At 48.5% G+C, this 12,420-nt stretch overlaps 1 long non-coding RNA gene across 1 annotated transcript in view; it reads right to left on the bottom strand.

The window, feature by feature from the left end:
- The window catches only part of LOC144687118 (uncharacterized), a 46,934-nt gene extending 35,035 nt beyond the window's left edge, over positions 1-11,899 (bottom strand). The window contains exon 1 of the long non-coding RNA XR_013578067.1: positions 11,795-11,899. This is a non-coding gene — a long non-coding RNA (uncharacterized LOC144687118). The remainder of the gene's footprint in view (positions 1-11,794) is intronic.
- Positions 11,900-12,420: the final 521 nt, after the last annotated feature.

The following is a 12,420-nucleotide window of genomic DNA, read 5'->3' as shown; positions in this document are numbered from 1 at the left end:
CTTCGTACTACTGCTGCAATAACAGGCAAATCCTAGATCAGAACTTCAAAATCTGTTTGTAGCTGCAGCTGAAGGTAAATATTAATTAACAGGAACATTGGTTTAAAACTTAATAGTCCTGAATTTTCTGGTTCTCAATTACACCCAAATTTGCAGCAGTTTCTACAAGATCTTGCCAATAGTAATGGATGCCCAAGTTTCCTGCAGAGCTCATTTGCCTTCAACAGAACATAAAAACTGACATAAAACAAGCGCAAATTAGGTATAATTGCAAATGAGCTGCTGTCCTCTGCCAGGCATCTCACTATGAGCCTCTGCTGCTCTGCGTCCAATAAACAGAACAGCTGGTTAAACCAACTGAGAAGGTTATTCCAGCTCCTTAATCCCTCTAAACACATGGAGGGTGGAGCAGGAGTCGAAATAATTTTGGGTTCAAAGAGATTCACAGAGTGTAGGTCAAATGTGTCTGGGCCTCAGTTTTGCCAAAAAAAAACTATTATCCTGATTCTTTCCTCAAGAAGATAACAGAATACTTTTTTTGACCTTCTGTATAAAAAATATGTATAGAGGATATATAGAGGTAATCCCCAAATTAAACACAGTACAAAATCAGGTCAACCCAAAACACACTACTTAAATTACAAGGCACTAATATCCAATGCTGTCCATCTGTTGCTAACAAAACAAATCTGATAAAAAGCAGCAACACATGCTCCAACTAAGGAATAACACAAGCTGCTATTGCTGCATTCAAGCACTTCAGAAAAACAAAATTTGCAATGTTTACAAAGATCTCTTAAAAGTGTTACAAACCAGTGCTGCCAGACTTTGTGCTGTCAGGCACATGCCCTCCTCATTCCCTTTTCCCTCACTGCTCACAAATGCCAGGAATCCAGCAGTGAGTCAAACCCCTTGTTTCATCTCTTGGTTCTGATGAACTTTAAACTACCCCTTCGTAATCCTGCCAAATCCCAGATTTTCCCTCCACGGTGATGCCAGACCTCCTCCCCAGTACTGTCAAGTCCTAGCAGAGCCGCTGCTGTGCTTCACTCAGTACTACAAAAGATCTTTAACATCCCTGAGACCTATCAAAGTCAAGGACTACTGCAATTCTACCAAAGTGCAATACCTCTCCCATTGTAAATAAACCCCATTCTCCTTATCCAGTACTGCTAAATAGTAAGATATGGAGTTTCTGCTCAATTGCATTGATTTTGTTCAGCACAATATGTCCATTTGTCCATCATATAGCATCGCAAAATGTTAAGAGTAACTCCAGTTTCCTCATTTTACCACTAGTTTTAAAAACATTGCTATAAAAGCAGACCCTGCCCAGAAAACTGTCCACAGGCCCAAGATGTTTTTTTTATTTATTCACAGGATGTGGGTGTCGCTGGAAAGACTAGCATTTATTGTCAATCCCTCAATGCCCTTGCGAAAATGGTGGAGTGCTGCCTTCTTGATCTGCTGCACTCCCCGTGTGGTGAAGAGGCTTTCACAGTAATGTTAGGTAGGAACGTTCAGGATTTTGACGGTGACAAAGTCAGGGTGGTGTGTGACTTGGAGGGGAACCTAGCAGTAGTGATGTTCCTACGTGCTTGCTGCTCTTGTCTTCCAGTTGATGGAGACTGCAGGTTTGGGAAATGCTGCCGAAGAAGCCTTGGTGAGTTGCTGCAATACATGTTGTCAATTGTACACACTGCAGCCACAGTCTCCCACTGGTGAAGGAATTGAATATTTAAGATGGTTGATGGGGTGCCAATCAAGCGGATTTCTTTGTCCTGGGTGGTGTTGCGTTTCTTGAGTGTTGGTGGAACCCCACTTATCCAGGCAGGTGAAGAGCATTCCATCATATTCCTGACTAGTGCCTTGAAAATGATGGATAGGCTTTGGGGAGTCAGGAGGTGAGTTGTTCACATCGGAATTCCAGCCTCTGACCTGCTCTTGTAGTTACAGTATTTATATGGCTGGTCCAGTTCAGTGTTTAGTCAATGATAATGAATGTTGATAGTGTGGGATTCAGTGATGGTAATGCCATTGAATATCAAGGGGAGATGGTTAGATTCTCCTTTGTTGGTGATGGTCATTGCCTGGCACTTGTGTGGTGCAAATATTACTTACCACTTGTCTCCTTCCCCACTTTCTCTATCGCCCTCCCTCTTTCCCTATCACTCTCTATCTGCCTTAGTTTCTCTTTATTTCCCTCCCTCTCTCTATCCCTCTCTCTACGTCTTTATGAATTCCTTACAAAATCCAAACTTTATCTCCTCCTAAAATTTTCTATAAATAAAGCGGCAGGTAGTGCAGCCTTTTATTTCCATCAATCCATCGACATAAGTTCGGCTCTGGCTGCAGTTAAACTTTACAGGTGCTGCTGTTAAACTGGTTAGACAATTCCATTGCGGGAGATTTACCTAAGGGGCTCCTATAGCCATCGGCTCTGGGATCTTCTTCCCTTCCTCACTCACTCCAGGGTAAAGCCAACCAGCCTACCCATCTCCCAAAGCATTTCCCACCCACCTTTCCCACCGATTGGCTCAAATGCGCACAGCACTGCAGTTTGATTGGTCAGTGCGCACATCAATCATAAGGAGCTCACTGCAATGAGGCCATATAACAAGGTGCTGAGAATACAGGCCTCATAAACCAGCATCTGGGCCCTAAGAATCAACTTGATATTATTCCATGCACTTTTCCTGAGTCGACCAGAGGTGGTAGTTTTTTTTTTTTGCAAAAATATACTTTATTCATAAAATATCTTCAATCACATTCCAAACCATTTCAAAAACACCATTACAAGGGTACAATCCAGGTTAAACTTTTACAAAATGTATCACCAGGTGCATCAGTACAAACAATATTACAATCATTTACAGCCTTTCATTTTGAGCTGTACAGCCCGAGGGGCTCTAAACAGTTCCCAGTCTCTCGGTGCGCTGTGGCAGAAAGGTCTTAGACAGCGACCCTTCCCCATTGCGCCTTTGCGGCAGCTGCCCCAAGCTTTAGTGCGTCCCTCAGCACGTAGTCCTGGACTTTGGATTGTGCCAGTCCGCAACAATCGGTCGGGGACAACTCTTTGTGCTGGAAGACCAACAAGTTTCGGGCAGACCAAAGCGCGTCTTTCACCGAGTTGATGATCCTCCAGCTGCAGTTGATGTTTGTCTCGGTGTGTGTCCCTGGGAACAGCCCGTAGAGCACAGAGTCCTGTGTCACAGAACTGCTCGGGATGAACCTCGACAGCAACCACTGCATCTCTCTCCAGACTTTCTTTGCAAAGGCACAATCCACAAGGAGGTGAACAACGGTCTCTTCCCCACCACAGCCACCTTGAGGGCAACGTGCAGAGGGGGTGAGACTCCTGGCGTGTAGGAAGGATCTGACGGGGAGGGCCTTTCTCACCACCAGCCAAGCTACGTCTTGGTGCTTGTTGGAAAGTTCTGGCGATGAGGCATTCTGCCAAATGACTTTGACAGTCTGCTCGGGGAACCATCCCACAGGGTCCACCCTATCCTTTTCCCTCAGGGCCTCTAGGACGTTACGTGCTGACCACTGCCTGATGGACTTGTGGTCAAAGGTGTTTTTCTGCATAAATTTTTCCACCAGGGACAGGTGGTACGGCACGGTCCAACTACTTGGAGCGTTCCGCGGCAGCGTGGCCAGACCCATCCTTCGCAACACCAGGGACAGGTAGAACCTCAGCACGTAGTGACACTTGGTGTTTGCGTACTGAGGGTCTACGCACCGCTTGATGCAGCCACACACAAAGGTGGCCATCAGTATGAGGGCGATGTTGGGCACGTTTTTTCCCCCTTTATCTAGAGGCTTGTACATCGCGTCCCTGCGGACACGATCCATTTTCGACCTCCAGATAAAGCGGAAGATGGCTCGAGTGATCGCCATCGCGCAGGAGTCTGGAATGGGCCAGACCTGCGCCACGTACAGCAACAGCGAGAGCGCCTCACACCTGATGACCAGGTTCTTACCCGCAATGGAGAGGGAGCGTCGCTCCCACATGCCCAGTTTCCTTTTCACCATAGCCACTCGCTCCTTCCAGTTTCTAACGCATGCCCTGGTCCCTCCGAACCATATCCCCAGCACCTTCAGGCCGTCAGCCCTGACAGTGAAGGGGACGAAGGATCAGTCAGCCCAGTTCCCAAAGAACATGGCCTCGCTCTTCCCACGATTTACCTTGGCTCCCGAGGCCAGTTCGAACTGGTCGCAGATGTGCATCAGTCTGCGCACCGACAGCGGATCCGAGCAGAAGACGGCGACGTCGTCCATGTACAGGGAGGCTTTTACCTGAGTGCCTCCACTGCCTGGGATCGTCACTCCTCTTATGCCCGGATCCTTCCTGATGGACTCGGCAAAGGGTTCTATGCAACACACGAAAAGAACAGGCGAGAGAGGACAGCCCTGCCTGACTCCAGATTTAATCGGAAAGCTATCTGTTTCCCACCCATTGATTGAGACTGCGCTACTGATGTTAGTGTAGAGCAGTTGGATCCAATTTCGAATTCCCTCCCCAAACCCCATTTTGGAGAGCACATCCCCCATGTAGGTGTGCGATATTCTGTCAAAGGCCTTCTCCTGATCCAAGCTGATGAGGCAGGTATCCACACCCCTGTCCTGTACATAGGCAATCGTATCCCTGAGCAGCGCCAGGCTGTCAGAGATCTTCCTGCCTGGCACAGAGCAGGTCTGGTCAGGGTGAATCACCAATTCCAGAGCGGATTTGACCCGATTGGCGATGACCTTGGACAGAATCTTATAGTCCACATTCAACAGTGAAATGGGTCGCCAATTTCTAATTTCCTCCCTTTCCCCCTTGTGCTTGTAGATGAGGGTGATGATGCCTTTCCTCATGGATTCTGACATGCTGCCAGCCAGGAGCATACTCTCGTACACTCCTAGCAGGTCTGGGCCGATCAAGTCCCACAGAGCCGAATACAACTCCGCCGGCAAGCCGTCGCTTCCGGGAGTTTTACTCTTCTCGAAGGACTCAAGGGCCTTACTCAGTTCATCAGGAGTTAGCGGTTTGTCCAGGCTCTCCCGCGTACTGTCGTCTAAGACCTCCGTGATAGAGGACAGGAAGGACTGGGAGGCCGTGCTGTCCGTGGGCTTCACGTCATACAGTCCGGCATAAAAGGATTTGCTGATACTCAAAATGTCGGACCGTGATGACTTTACTGAGCCGTCTTCTTCCTTCAGGCTGCTGATCACAGAGCTCTCTCTGTGTACCTTTTGGAAGAAGAAACATGAGCACGTCTCATCCTGCTCCACGGAGCGGACTCTGGAACGGAAGATGATCTTGGAGGCCTCCGAGGCAAAGTGCGAGGCTTGCTGGCTCTTCACCTCTTGGAGCTCCTCCTTGACATCGACCCCCATCGACTGCAGCCGCAGCAGATTCTGCATGTTTTTCTGGAGTCGGGACATTTCCCTCTGTTCCTTTCTAGCTTTCTGGGTGCCTTTGAGGATGAAAAACCTCTTGATGTTTCCCTTGATCGCTTCCCACCAGTGTGTCAGGGACTCAAAGAGGGGTTTCACGGTTCTCCAACCTTTGTAATCCCTCTTGAGCTCCTCAATGTTCTCTGGGGTCAGCAGTTGCACATTTAGCTTCCATGCCCCCCTGCCCACCCTCAGGTCCTTCTCCAAGTGGCAGTCCGCCAGTAGGAGGCAGTGGTCAGAGAAGAACACCGGCTTGACCTCGGTGGATCTGACTGTGAATGCACGGGACACAAACAGGAAGTCTATCCTGGAACGAATGGACCCGTCTGGCTGCGACCAGGTGTATCTACGCTGCGCTCCGTCTGCAGGGTTGCTGAAGACGTCGTGCAGCTTGGCATCCTTAACTGTTTCCATCAGGGATCTGGACGTAGCGTCCAATCTGCTGCCGGCCTTGCTGGATCGTCCAGCCGCATCGATGATGCAGTTGAAGTCACCGCCCAGAATGACCGGCCTGGAGGTCGCCAGCAGCAGTGGGAGCTGCTGAAAAACCTCCAGCCGCTCAGCCCCTTGTGCCGGGCCGTACACGTTAATTAACCGGAGTGGAGCGTTCTTGTACATTACGTCTGCTACCAGGAGTCGCCCGCCCACCACCTCCTTAACCTCGGAGACGGTGAAGTTGCCTCCCCGCAGCAGAATACCCAGGCCGGAGGAACGAGAGTCATTTCCGCCCGACCAGATCGATGGCCCATGGGACCACCATCGTGACCATTGCCTGTAGGAGCTGAGGTGCGGTATCGCACACTCCTGCAGAAACAACAGATCAGCTTTGACCTTGGCTAGGTAGTCCAAGGTCGCAACACATCGCGTAGTAGATTTAATGCTACGCACATTTATGGATACAATCTTTACACCCATTTTAAAGCATTTATTCTCCTACCAAACCCACTGTCTCTGAGAGTCCCAGACCTTTAGTCTGCTCCTTCATACCCGTAGTGAGCTCAAATTCCTTCACTTTGGATGGGCTGAGGTAGATCTCCTTGGCAGTGTTCTGCTCAGGTGGCATCTGGAGGTTCACGTAGAGAGCGGGTTTTGAGATGACCTTTGCTGGAGAAGCTTCTCCAAAACTCACCCCCTCTGGGGTGTTGCTGTTCCCGGCTTCCTGGAGCTGGGGTGCGATGATTGCCTCACTGCTCCCAGATTCCCGGGGCTGTGGTGCACTGGCCTCCTCAGGTTGCAGGCAAAGTTGGGGTGCGCTGGTCTCCTTGTTGTCTCCAATGTTCTGAAGCTCGGGTGTCTCGTCCTCCAACGCCCTGGAGCTTTGCCGCCTCTTCTGTCGGTGCCGCCCTGGCACTTCATCATCCGAAGAGCTGCTGCCCTTGTCATCCATGTCGGATGGGAGACGCCTCTTGCCGCTTCTCTGGGAAATGGCTTTGCTTCTTCTTCGCTCCTTCTTACTTTTGTTGTTCTTCACCGTCCACCACTCCCCCTGCTGCTTTTCCACTGCTGCCTCCTCCTCCATTGATTCGCTGTCCTGAGGACTGGGGGGTTTAGGGGGTAGTGCCGTTGATTGGCTCTCTGTTGCCTCAATCTCTATCTCCACCTTGTCTCTCTCTGTGTCCTCCTTTGTCCCGTTGAGCTCCCTGGGGGCCTTGGTGGTTGGAGTGACACGAAACATTTCTTCTGCTTCCCCCTCGTCGGCTTTGGCTGCCTGTGCGTAAGTACGGCAGCGTTTGGGGCAGGTCCTGTAGAGGTGACCTGCCTCGCCGCACAGGTTGCAGCACTTGGCCTGTTTGCAGTCTTTTGTCTGGTGCCCTTCCTGTTTGCAGATCTTGCAGAGGGAGGCGCTGCAGTTGGCCGCCACATGACCAGCCTTGCCGCATGAGCGACAATGCTTGGGTTGCCCAGCGTAGACCAGGTAGCCACGGTTTCCCCCGATAGCGAAACTGGAAGGAGGGTGGAAAATGGCTCCCTTACCATCGGTCTTTAGCGTGACCTTAAACAGGCGTTTGCCTGTCCAGATCCCCAAGTCGTCTCGAATCTCGATGCCGCTCCCCACCTTATCGAAGTACCTGGTGAGGAAGGTGACCACGTCGGCGACAGGGACGAAGGGGTTGTACACATGCACCATCACCACACGTTCCCGTTGCAACGGCAGAGAAAAGTGCGGCTCCGCCGTCAGGATCTTCATCTCCGGCAGGTCTCTCTTCTCCTCGAACACCCTCAGGAGCTGGACGCAGTCTGCCACCCACTTGAACGTCACGTCGAAATAACCAGCTTTGCGGAAGTCCTGCAGGGTGTAGATCTCCGGAGCTTCGAAGCCGCACGCCTTCAACAGGATCCTCCTGGCGAAGAAGTCCCGATCCATAGGTGATCCTCCTTCGTTGTCGTTCACCGTGACTCGGACGGTGATAGGTAACCCACGGTATGGATTTCGATTGGTTATAGCCTTTCCATCCCGACCTTGCCTTGGCAGGACCATGGTGTCGCCCCTGCAACACTTGAGGTGGTAGTTGTTTTCCCTATGTGTGTATCAAGTTCTGCATCTAGAGACAGATTGTCCATGCACCCAAGGTAATAGAATTTGCTAACCACTTCCAGCAGGGTGTGATTTAGTGTGATTAGGCCAGAGTTGTGACACCCTGAGCAGAATCATCCCAGATTTGCAGTAAGAGGGGTAGCGAGCGGGTAAAATGATGTTTTATCTGCCGGTTGCAATGACAGCTTCTCACATCGTATCATCCCAAACCCACCACGTTAATTATGCATCCCTGGGAGACACGCCATTTGCATAGCAGGCAGGCTCCGATTTACCCGCCACGCCGTCACCTCGCCACTTCATCATGCCGGGTGCCATATTTAAAGTACAGCTGCGTGCACACCTCTGTGTGTCCAGCGCAGGGCTGTTGCACAGAAGACATGGCCCCGAATAGCAAGAAGACTGCAGCCCCCAGCTTTAGTGATGTATCCCTCGAGCGCCTTTTGGATGCTGTGGAAGTCCGCTGTGATGTCCTCTACCCCACTCTGACCACAGGAGGAGCAGCAACATTACCACTCCAACTTGGTAGGCAATGGCAGTGGTGATCAGTGCCAAAGCTGCACAGAAGAGGTTGGCCATCCAATGCAGATAGAAGATGAATGATCTCATCCGTGCCGCCAGGGTAAAGCAGCCATCTCAGCACTCTAAACTTACAGACTCACAAGCCCATCACAGATTCTCACTCACTGCCAGCTCAAGTGACATCTCCACCCATTCTCACACACACATACCCTCACATCTCCATCTGGCCTCATCTCCTCTGGAGACTGCCTCCATAGCCCTCACCATCTTGAGGCCACTTGCACAGATCAATTTGTACCCCCACACAAACCCTGGGATACCCCCTCTTCCTCAGTATAGCCCCAGCCCTGCAGCCTCTTCCCTTGCCTGAGGCCACTTCTCCCCCTTCCCCAAGCAAGCCCTAGCCCTGTAGCTGTACAAAGCCATCCCCCCCTATGGCTGGTCTGGTTGGTAGAGGTCTGCCCGTGAGCCCCGCTAAAACTATCTGCGAAGCCTGGCGCTGATGAGCTGCCCGAAACAAGGTTGGCAAACAAACCTCGAAGTCCCGAGCGAAGTGCAGCTCACCAGATGCATGTCGCTTATGTGCAGTTGTGAAGCACGGCGTGCAATCACCCTGACTTGAGCGAACAATCCAGCGTGGGGGAATGGGTCCGGCAGGCTAGCCCCTTAATGATATGCAGATTTAATACAATGAGGTTCCCGACACCTGATGGCGGGAAACGCGGCCCGCCATCGAAGGGCTGAGCGGACAATCGCAAACTGGTTTCACGACATTGTGAAACCGATGTTTGGCCTTCTCGCCATATTGTCTGCTCACACCACCGAGCAAGTGAGCTAGAGGATACAGGTTTGCTGTGTGGGGAGAATAGCTACTTGATTCCTCCCCACCATTCCCAAAACACATAAATACACCAATCTTCACTCACCAACTTTCCAAGGCTGTAATATTAAAATCATGACCACACTCCTGCCTATATTGCAGAGCAGAAATGAGCATTTCCCAATAAATTTCCATTCTGCTTTATTTTATTCAAATTATTGGATAATTCATTTTTTAGTGTAATAACAACTTTGAATTATCAGGAGGCTGCATGCTGTGTTTTGCACAATTATGTTATCATTTCAGAAAACAGAAATTAATGTTTGCTCCCTCTAGTGGTTAACAATTGCAGCAATTCACCAAGCCTCCTTTAACAACAGTTTCCAAACCTGCAATCTCTACCAACAAGGACAAGGGCAGTAGACACTTGGGAACACTACCACCTGCAAGTTCCCCTCCAAGCCATACACCATCCTGACTTACAACTATATCGTTACTCATTCAGTGTCGCAGGGTCACAAGCCTGGAACTCCTGGAATTCCTGGAGGAATTTTTTATCTCAGAGGGTCTTTGGGCTGTGGAATTCTCTTCCACAGGGAGCACTGGAGGCTGGGGCATTGAATATATTCGAGGCTGAGTTAGACGGATTCTTGATCTACAGGAGAATCACGGGTTATGAGGGACAGGCAGGAAAGTGGAGTTAAGGCAACAATCAGATCAGCCATGATCTTGTCAAAAGACAGAGCAAGCTTGATGGGCCGAATGGCTTACACCTGCTCTTATTTTTTGTGTTCTTCTGTTCTTGTAACTCTATCCCTAACAGCAAGAAGGCTGCTCATCACCACCTTCTCAAGAGCAACTAGGAATGGGCAACAGTGACATCCACATCCTATAAAAGAATTTTAAAAAGTATGTTTCTGATCAGCCCACCCTTTCTTTCACAGAGAGATAAAACAAATATAGTTGAAGAATTTTGGAGTGAACTTGGAATGGAACTTTCACTTTCTTGGTAAAGAGCTCAGCAAGTCAGCTTGACCAAACACAGGATCCATATTGTCCGGGGTGCTGAGAGAGAAAAACCTTTGTGTTAGCCAGATGAAATGGAGTCTCGATAAGAGTCTATCTAAAGAAACAATGCAGAGGTAAGGAAGCAAGGCCTTCAAACTGATCCTTGATATTTGATGACAAAATGGCAGATTTTGGAAAGGAAACAATAGTTAAGTAGTTAATACTATAAAGGTTTTGAGGAAAACCATGGATTACATCAGAACAAGGTGCCGCAGCAAAGGAACCTTTATTTTCTTCGCAGGACGAAGAAGATGATGAATCTTTTGGCTTGAGTTGCGACTCACTAGAAAGAAAAGGACAACATGAAGTTACTAATTCCTTTCTGTATAAACTGTTGCACTGTATGCCAAATTCTTTAAAGTTATAAAATAACTAGAGTGTCTCAGTTGGTTTCTTAAACCTTTGTATTCTGAACAGGAGGCAACAGTAACCTAACACTCTTCTCTGACCCCACCCTCAGCTTTGTGTGTTGAGGATTGGCTCAATGAGCTTCCAGTCAAAGTTTACCACCCTGAAAGAAAAGTGACCTTCTGCCTCGAGGTGAATGAAATGCCACACTCACCCCTGATCATGGAATCTGTATTGCCTGTTCAGCTATGTGCCCTGTCAAACTGTTAATTGTATATTAATTTTGTTTAATTGTATCCATGAGGTGAGCAATAACTGGGGATTCACTGGTGCTCCGATAAGTAGGAACAGACTGAAACTGGGGTTGTACCGTTAGGAGGTGCATGTTTGTAATGTGCATTTCTGTAAATAAAAGCTTACAAAAATATGTAAAGATTGGCTCCAGCTCTATCCTTTGCTGTTGGCCTTTCTGGAATAGAAAATGGCAGCAGAGGATGGTTACCAAAGGTGAAGTTTGGAAACTATGAAAAACATTTTTAGACAGAAAAGTAAAATCCTAATGGTCTTTGTGGAAGATGGCAGAAAGCAAGTCTAAATTGTTGGGATATGATTATCATCTGATGCTCTCAGAGGCTGCAACATATGATCAGTGGAATAAAGCAGTGGATAGATTGGCACCGGTTAGATCCTACCAGAGAAAAAGTAAGATATGGTTTGGTATAATCTCTTCCTACAAGAAGTAAAATCAGAAGTACTTTGGGAGGTGGATGTTCATCACAGAATCATTGAATGGTTACAGCATAGAAGGAGGCCATTCAGCTAGTTGAGCCCGTGCCAGCTCTCTGCAAGACCAACTCAGCTAGTTCCATTCCCCCACCTTTTCACCGTAACCCTGGAAATTTTTTGTCTTCGGGTGCTTATCCAATTCCCTTTTGACAGCCACGATTGAATCTGCCTCCACCACACACTCAGACAATGCATTCCAAATCCTAACCACTTGCTGCGTAAAAAAGTTTTACCTCGTGTCGTCTTTGGGTTTTTTTTTTGCCAATTACCTTAAATCTGTGCCCTCTGGTTCTCGATCCTTCCGCCAATGGGAATAGATTCTAACTAAGCTTTCCAGACCCCTCATGATTTTGAGCAGCTCTATCAAATCTCCTCTCAATCTTCTCTTCTCCAAGGGGAACAGTGCCAGCTTCTCCAATAAAAACAGCAAGTGCTGGAAAAGCTCAGCCAGCCTGGTAGCACCTGCGGAGAGAGAAACGGATTAATTAGATGGCAAAGATAGTTTGGCTTTTCTATTAGAGTTCCTGAATGAAATCTACAAGAAAGATAATCTATTAAATGCCTCTGAGGCATGGTCAGAATTTGATAGATTTCAAAAAACAGGCAGTCATTCCATGGAAGAATGTATCATACACTTTCACAGATTGAATAAGTGCAATTTGGGGACCCCTGGAATCGGTATTGGCATTTAAATTACTGGATTGTGCCAAGATGTCTCATGTGGGTGGGCAAATGGTTCTATCTGGTAAGCACCAGATTTTCTAAGGAGGAGACTTTTGGATCAGATGTCTGCTGCCCTAAAAAAAAAAATGCCCTGGGAAAACAGTCAATTCCTTCGGCCTTTATGCAAAAAATGAGAAATTTTGTGGTGACGCAAAGAATGGAAGACTCAATG

The sequence above is a fragment of the Cetorhinus maximus genome, chromosome 12 (assembly GCF_964194155.1).
Source record: "Cetorhinus maximus chromosome 12, sCetMax3.hap1.1, whole genome shotgun sequence".
NCBI classification, from domain to species: Eukaryota; Metazoa; Chordata; class Chondrichthyes; order Lamniformes; family Cetorhinidae; genus Cetorhinus; species Cetorhinus maximus.
The sequence above is the reverse complement of the archived record's forward strand: the minus strand, read 5'-3'. Positions and strand labels throughout refer to the sequence as shown.